Raw genomic sequence first — 9648 nt, forward strand, 5'->3', positions numbered from 1 at the left:
GACTGAGTACCTCTCATTTCTACCTGGCCTCTGTTCTGGTTGGATTATCCTGGGATTCTTTACTATCAATGCTGATTGTTCCATATTATATTAGTTTCTGCTCTTTCCGTCTTGAGGCTGTAACAATTAGGATGTTCTTTTTCTATATCAGGTTGCCCTATATTGTTCCCAAGTTCCGCTGAGACTTGTTCAGTGCTCCATCTTTGTATCCCATTGAGATGAATCCTTATTATTGTTTCATGAAGTTGTTCTTGGATAGAGGATTGCTACAGCCCTTCTCCTGTTTGTTCCGATGCTCTAGTATTCATTTTGAAGCATTTTTCCCTTCTGTGGCATTTAAAGAGCTGTTTGGCAAGTTTTGAGTGTTTTTTTTTTAATATTTTTTCTCCAATTACATGTAAGAACAATTTTTGACATATGTTTTCTGAAGTTATAAGATCCAAATTGTCTCTTTTTCTTCTTTCCTGTCTCCATGAGATGGCAAGCAGTTTGATGTAAGTTATACATATATTATCATAGAAAATATATTTCCATAATGTTCATGTTTGTAAGAGAATGCTTATATATAACAAAACCCTAAAATAAAACCCTAAAAAATACAGTGAAAAATAATATGCTTTAATCTCCATTCTAACTCCAACACTTCTTTCAGTGGAGGTAGATAGCATTATTCTTCAAGAGACCTTCAGAGTTGTTCTTCATCATTTTATTGCTGAGAATAGCCATGTCTTTCACAGTTGGTCATTTTACAATATTACTATTATTGTGTACAATGTTCTCCTACTTCTGCTAATTTCACTTTGCATTTTTTTGCATCATTATTTTTATTTTGCATTCACTTTGCATGTTCAGGTAGAACTTTCTAGATCTTTCTGAAATCATCCTGTTCATCATTTCTTACAGCACAATAATATCCAATTACACTCATATAGTACAATTTTCTTAAACCATTCCCGATTGATGGATATCCCCTCAATTTCTATTTTTTTGCCACCACAGAAAGGGCTGCTACAAATATTTTAGTAAAATTAAATCCTTTTCCTTTTTTTTTCATCTCTTTAGAATACAATCTAGCATTGATATTACTGGATCAAAAGGTATGCATAGTTTTAGAAATCTTTGGATATACTTCTGAAATGACCGCCAGAATAGGTGAATCAGTTCACAATTCTACCAACAATGCATTAGGGGTACAATTTTGCCACATTCTCTTCAATATTTAATACTTTCCTTTACTGTCATTTTAATCAGTCTGATAGGTAGCACATCAAAGTTGTTTTAATTTGTATTACTTTAATCAAGAATGATTTAAAAATGTTTATATGATTACTGATAACTTTGATTTCTTCACTGAAAACTGCTTGTTTGTATCCTTTGACCATTTGTCAACTGGAGAATGGCTCGTCTTCTTATGAATTTGATTTATTCCTCTGACATATTTGATAAATGAGACCTTTACCAGAGAAATTTCTTGTTTACATTGATTTTGTTTATACAAAAACTTTCAAAAATTCAATACAGTCAAAATCATTCATTTTAAATGTCATAAATTCTCTCTCTTGTTTGGTCATAAATTCTTCCCTTTTCCATAGATCTGACAGAAAAACTATTTTATGTTCCCCTAAATTACTTATGGTATCATCCTTTATGTCTAAATCATCTGCCCATTTTGGCCTTATCATGGTATTAGGTACAAAATATTTGTCTATACCTAGTTTCTGGCGGATTGTTTTCCTGTTTTCATAGCAGTTTTTGTCAAATAGTGAGTTCATTTTGCATCACTTCACATAAGTCTTCCCAGGTTTTTCCCAACCCATCCTGCTTGCATTTCTTATAGCACAAATTATTCTAATAAAAAAATACGTCACAACCTTTTCAACAATTTCCCAAATTATGGACATCTCCTCAATGTCCAGTTCTTTGCCACCACTAAAGGAGCTGCCCTCACAAATAGAGATCCTTTCATCTTTTGTTTGATCTCTTTGAGACACATAACTTGTGTTGATAGTGCTGGGATAGATGGTATGCATAGCTTAATAGTCCTTTGAGTATAGTTCTAAATTGTTCTCCAGAATGGTTGGACCGAATTGCATCTATGTCAACAGTACAATAATTTCATTCCCCTCTCTGAATGCATTCCTCCACAATTTATTTTCCTTTTGTTTTGTCATATTGTTCAATCTTATATGATGTGGTACCTCAGAGTTGTTTTATATTGCATTTCCTTAATCAAAAAGTAGAAGATATTTTATTTTCTATAACTATTGATTGCTTTGATTCTTCTTCTGAAAACTGTCTATATGCTTTGGCTATTTTTCAATTGAGGCATGTAACATATTTTTCATAACTTTTATTTGAATCTCCATATGTTTGAGAAATGAGGTTTTTATTAGAAAAATGCTGAAAATCCCCACCGCACCCCCCCAGGTCCAATTGACTACTTTCTTTGAAATTTTGGGTGCACCACTTTTGTTTGTGAAAAAAAATCTTTTTTTTTTTAATTTCACATAGTCATAATTATTCAATATTTTCATTTTTGTCTCTATTTTTTGTTTGGTCACAGACTCTTCCCTTATCCATAGTTTTGACTGTTAAAATTTCCCATGATCCCCTAATTTCCTCATGATATTATCCTTTATATCTAAACAATGTACTTAATTTTAACTTTTCTTGATATATGATGTGAATATTAGTGTATATCTATTTCTACCAAACTATTTTCCAGTTTTCCCATCAATTTTTCTGTCAAATAGTGAGTTCTTATGTATAAAACTTGGGCCTTTGTATTTTCCAAATTCCAGATCAATTAAATACTTTGGATGAAAATCATTTTATTCAAACATATCTATTCCAACTTAATTTCTATATTTTTATGCCTCTTAACAATTTGTTTTTTTTTTCATTTGAATTCAAACTTTTTATGCAATAAATTAAGATATATATTAAAACTCCAGAGATTATGACATAATTATAGTTGCTTGTAAAGGACATATACAACTAAACTGGAGTATTTCTTGATATATACAATAGAGGCATTATTGTGAATTTTATTAAAAGACATAAAAATCTTTACAATTTTTAATGATGATCAACTGTGAAAGACTTAACTTCTTTCTCTGATCAATATATTATTCCAAGATAGTTCTGAAGAATTCATGATGAAATATGCTATTTACTTTCAGACCAAAAAAACTGATGGAATTTGAATGCAGATCAAATTATATATTTTTTCATTTTCCTCATTTTCTTTTTTTTTTTGCATATGGCTAATATAGGAATATACTTTGTATGATTTCATATATATAATTTATATCATTTTGGTTGTCTTCTCAATGGGAAAGAGTAAGAAGGTAGAAGAGAGATTTGGGAGCTCAATATTTTTTAATGTTAAAATAAATAAATAACAAATTAAAATTAAAAATAGAGAACTTATCAGTAAAATATCAAAATAGCAGATGATTTTGCTATTTGAGCATTTGTTTGGGAAAGGATTTGGGGAAAGAATATTTGGACTGTATAGGTGTCTACTAGAAAGTAATATTATGTATTATTATTGATATAATATCAAATGAAGTTAGGGACACTGTTTTATGGTCATTTGTTTTTATTTAGATAAGAAAAATGTGATTACTTCATTTTCCAATAATGCTAAAGAGAGACAACAGAAAGATAATTAAGAACATAATCAAGAAATTCTTTGTAGGATATTAAATTGGGTTTTGTTTTGTTTTGTTTTGTTGTGTCAAACCAAACAATTGATTTGTGAAATGCATATATAATAGAGGTACATTTTCTAAAGTGTAGTCAGAATAATGTTGACACTGCAATTTTAGTAAAAGGGTGATTATTTTATATTTCAAAATATTTAAATGCTAAACTTTTGAATATGTCATTTTATAGGAGATACCAACTGCATTAATTGGGCAAATGAAAGATAATTAATACCTTATTTCATATCTTTCAGCACATTGGGGGTAGGGAATAGAGTTCAATAAATAGAGCAACTAGTTGGGAAGGATTGTTTGATGGAAAAAATAAACCTATAGCTGTTTTGTTATTTAACTAAGCCACTTTCTAAAAGTTGGTTATTTGTGTCTTAGAAATGGTAATTTTGAAATAGCAATGAAATTAAAATTAGAAAATGAATATCTGGTAATTCTTCTAATAACTTTTTCTCTATTTAGTTTGTTATGCTTCTTCAAAATCTCAAAATTAACCAAATATAGTTTAATGCTTCATTGGTGATTTTTTAAAAAGTAGAATTATATACAATCTGTTGGTTTAGGAAAAATAACAAACTACCAAAGGTTAAATTTTCTTTATGTTATAGTTAACCAAAGAAACTATAATGAAACTGATTTATGCTCAGATGTCTTCCTGTGTATTAAACATTGCCAACAATAGGAATATCATGGGACAACAACAACAACAATAACAACAATAATAAAGAGGAAGAGGTGAGCATTTGATAGAAAAGGAAACTACACTGAGTATGACTAGAAATAAAAATATCCCGTGTCTGGGAGTTTTTAATCTTTGACTGAGGAAAAAAAGCAACAGAAGGTGTACAAAGCTGTTTCTGGGAAAGGAAACCAAATAGTAAAAAAAAAAAAATCAAAAGAATAACTATCTTTACTAGGTATTTAACACATCAGTCATCTATAAAAGACATTAAATATAATATAATACTTAGTTGTTCATTAAGGTCAGAAGGAACAGGCAATTTAGTCTATCCAGGACCTAATTTCAAGATCCTTGGATACAAGGCTTTCAAAAACCAAGCTCCTTAATAGTGGATTTCCCATCCCCCAATTTCCATTCATAGCATACCATTTGTCTTATTTAAAGTCAAAATGAAAACAACTAAAAATGCTGAACATTGTTTTTTGGTGTAGTTATTTGTTTATGATAGGTAGACAGATAGCTAAGAGGATAGAGCAAAGGGGCTAGAATCAAGAAGATATGAGTTCAAATCTGACCTCATTTAATTCCCTTTTGGCTTAATCCAGTGGAGAAGGAAATGATAAACGACTCCATGATCTGTGCCAACAAAATACCATAGACAGTACTGGTGTGCTATGGTCCATAGGATCATGGACAGCTAGACACAACAACAACAACAAAATTGCACATTAAACCACATTTTAATATTCATATTTATTATTGTAAAACATGGAGTGACTCTTTGGTCATTGATATCTTTAAAATGAACATTATGATTAGTTTTTATTTTCATAGTTAAGAGTAACATCTATTAGAAAAAACAAAACAAAACAAATTTGAAATGAACTTTTTCAATTATTTTGTCATTCTCCAACTTCCCCAAAACCTGGATAAATGTTCTAGATTAAAAAAATCTCCACTAGCACTCTTATTTTCTCAGTAGTTTTCATTTTTGATTCCCCAAAAATGACGTATTAAGAGGACTCTGTCCCAATTGCAGAAACACAAATATCAGGAAAAACAAATGCACTATTTTATCAGTTGTTTTTACTCACCTAAGTATCTGGGAATTCAAGCTTATACTTCAACATATTCTAGAATTCTTTGGTTACTTTAAATGTCATGTTAATTTTTCTTTTTTGGTAAAAACCTTTATATTTATTAATATGTCAGCAAGGCAGCCAGGAAAAAACCTTGGGCTATGTAGATTATAAAAGATTGCTTCATCTTTAATTAAAATGATACTGAAGGTGATATTAGAAAATGAAGTGAAACATTAATGTATGATTTTTTCCAGTGAAATTGACAGCTTGGCTCATATTTTTGCTAATTTATAAATATATTTTCACATTTCAGAAGCTGTGCTATTTGGGGACATTTACACATTTGTGAGTAAAATCTGGGAACATAGTGATCCATTATTACAATGATCCTTAACACAAAGTGAATGTAGAGAATGTGGTGGGGAGGAGACAAAATATAATTTTATTCCATACAGAAATATATTTTAGCAAGACACTTTATTAACCCTTTTTAAATTGCTTTTTCAATATGGTAGTTTTGAGGAAATGAAAATTCCATAGATTTTGCACTATATTTAGCATTAAACATCTAGCTTTAAGCATGTCTATGGGGAAGCTTTATGAGTTCTTATTCCCAATAGCTAGCTGCCCTCTGTCTTCCACTTTCTTTTAAAATACACAAACAAACCAACAGACGCTAAACTAGAAAAAAGACACAAAACTAAACCATCAGAACCAATGTCCCTGAGGGAATAGTGATTAAAAAGTCAGGAATAGTTTATCTTACATTCTTATTCTGACCGAAAAATCAAGTACTGCATACTTTAAAAACTGCTATCTTCTTTTGGTGAATGCCAGTTGTTTCACTAGTTTGACCAAGGTATTGCTTTGAAGAAGAGAAATGGCATGATGGGTATTCAAGTTTCACCAATTAGAAATGAATCTCTTAAAAAGATATTCTGAGGATGGACAACAGGGGCCAGGTATTTGTGTGTGAGAAGACTTATGAATTAAGCTTTCCTTAGGAGCATGAACCATTGAATTGAATTATAATTATGTAAGGAGCTGGAATGAAAGTAAAAGAGAATCATTTTAATTTTTTATTTGTTTAGATTTTTCAATTTGGAATTTTATAGCAAATACAATGAATCTTCATATATGTGAATATATATATATATTAAAACAGATAAAGAATATGATACAGGGCACTGCAAATCTCTGTCATGAACAGTCTACTTTTCCTTTAAAATATATGCTAAACAACATGTGACTTTCAGAGTTGTTTTGCTTCTCCATAATTATTTTGTACATTGCTTTTTTGTCTTCTGTGAACTAAAAATGTTTCAATTATGATCTCTCTCCTCCTTCATCCCTTCCTTTCTTTCCTTACATTTGTCCTTCCTTCTTTCTCTTTCATTTCTATTTTTGGCTGTCCTATACCTAGCATCCCTTTCTCTACCATCCTTTCACTTTAAAAGAACAACAGCAACAAAATAAATAACCTCATAATTAGTACTAATAGTCTAAAAAATAAGTCCCCATATTAGCCATTTCCAAAATCTTATAATCTGTTATTAAGTCTATCATTACTCTATCAGGATGTGGGAAGAATTTATCATCAATGATCCTATGGAGCCAACCTTTGGTTGGTCTTTGAATCAATCAGAATTCTTAATCCTTTCAAATTAGTTTACATTTATAATTAAGTTGTTATTATGTAAATATTTTTTTCTGATTCTATTTACTTCCTTCACCATGAGTTTATAGAAGTATTCTCAAATTTCTCTAAAACCATCCCTTTTATCACTTGTTATAGCACAATAATATTGCATTTATATTCACATGCAGTAATTTGTTCATCCTGTGCCTAGTTTGATGGGCTATTATTTTTTTATTCATCCCAAGAGTTTAAACTTAGAGGTGAAGGAGCTGAGAAGTTTGAACTGAGGCCTTGAAATGTTGAGGTGGGGCAGGTAGGTGGCTCAGTGGTCAGAGTGCTAGTCCTGGAGTCAGTAAGACAAATCTTTCTGAGTTTAAATCTGGCCTCTTAAATCTGATATCTTCTGAACTGTGGCCTTGGGTCAATCATTCAATTTTATCTTAGTTTCCTCACCTGTAAAATGTGCAGAATGAGAAAATAGGAGATCACTAGTATCTCTGGCAAGAAAACTCCAAGTGGAGCCACAAGGAGTTAAGACACAACTGAAAATTATTGAACAACAACAAAATTGAAATGGCTGGCTGTATTTCAAGAAGCTAGCAGTGATGGAGCTAGCAAATTTGAACTGAATATTATAACTGTAAGTGTCTGAAGTAGTGGTCTGAGCAGTTGAATTTAGTAGCCACAGTTGTAGCAAAACTGTGTATGATAAGAGAAGCTCTAGGAAAGAGGTCGCCTTTATTCAACAAGACAAATTGGGAAGATGTGAACAGAATACGATGTTTTTAGTCAATATTGTTTCTCCCACTCTTTTCTTTTGTAGGAATGAATGTATGTTTAAATCCAGGATTTTCTTTTTTTTAATATTTTATTCCCCACCCCCAAACACATGCAACAATTATTTTCAACACTCAACTTTCAGCATCCTCCAAAACTGTGAGGTCCAAACTGTCTCCCTTCCTCCTTCCCTACAGCTCCTGTTCTATTTTTTAAAATTGTTTACTTGTTATTTTACTTAGTATCAAAATAGGTTGACTTTATATAAAAGAGAGCACCCATTTGTTTTTAAGCTTCTTTTTAAGCTTTTCTTATTTGGAACAGTGGGGCTGCAAAAAAGAGGCAATGTCTGATATTGGAATAGAGAAAAATTGAAAGGATGAAGGGTTCAAATCATTGTCCAATAATATCAGTCTTTATCCTAGTTGAGGGGTTAACTAAATGGACTAAGAATCTTAAGATATTGTGGTTTTAGTTATTAACATATTTTTATGAATTTCCAAAAAAGATAAACTATATGGGAAATTTTGTTTTCTTTTGTTCTAGGATAGAAAATAGTTAGGGGGACTTTTGTTTTCTAGGGAAATGCTTGTCTATCAATCATGTTTTCTCTTTCCTTCTTTCTTCCTTATGAAAAGAAAACTCATTCTAGGTGTGGAGTAAAAGAAAAAGAAGTAGGAAATTCCCAGTAGCAGAAGAACACCACCTGACTGGTGTTATGATTAAAAATGATGAGGGCCGAGGCTTCCGGGTTAAGATGGCGGCAGAGTAAGAAGCAGCTCTAAACCTCTCCTGACCGAAACACACAAAACTCCTCAAGGGGACATAAAAACAAGTCCAGACGAACGGAGGAACCCCACAACAGGACACAGCGTGGAAGGTACGTGGAATCGAGACATTTCCAAGCTAAAAAGGGCTCTCACTCAAGCGCAAGCTGAGCAACCGCCCCACCCCCACCCCCTCCACACTCTCCTATAGCTCTGAACCCAGCTAAAAAGAAATAGAGCAAGTTTGGGGCACCCATCGAGTCATCAGCAGCTCCGGGACCTGTTCCTGAGAGCAGCAAGACTTAGGACCCCATTAAGTCAAGAACGCACGCGAAATCTGAGCGCGCGCGCGCGGGAGCGGAGCGCCGGCTGAGCAGAGGCGTGGGTGGAGGTAAACACAACCAGGAACTAAAGCCTAAGTGGGGAACCAGTGCAGACGGGTATAGGACTGTGGAAGTAGCGCCCTGAGACTTGTAAAGAAACCTCCTGCAGAGGTTCAAGCAAGGGAATCCACCAGGGGGCTTGACCTTGGAAAAAACTAGATCTCAGTCCTCAGGAGCCAATAGATCTCAGACAGACACTGAGAGAGAGGATAAACCTGAGAAGCTGCTGGGCTAATGATGGCTAACCAGTTACAGGAAATTCAGAAGAGAAAGAATAATAACAAAAAAAAGAAGTCTTTAACACTCGACAGCTTCTACACAGAGAAAATCCAGACAACCGAGCAAACAGAGGAGGAGAACAAACAACCATCCAGACCCTCCCCAAATAAGGAAAACTCCTCACAACCTATGGAAGAGTTCAAATCTGAGATTTTGAGGAAAATGGAAGAGATCTGGCAAGAAAATAACAGCTTAAAAGGTAGAATCTTGCAACTGGAAAGCGAGGCTCAGAAACCAAATGAACTGATAAGCAAATTGAACACAAGAAATGACCAGATTGAAAAGGAATACCAGAAGATTATGGCCGAAAACAAGAA

Source organism: Gracilinanus agilis, chromosome 1 (genome assembly GCF_016433145.1).
Source record: "Gracilinanus agilis isolate LMUSP501 chromosome 1, AgileGrace, whole genome shotgun sequence".
NCBI lineage: Eukaryota > Metazoa > Chordata > Mammalia > Didelphimorphia > Didelphidae > Gracilinanus > Gracilinanus agilis.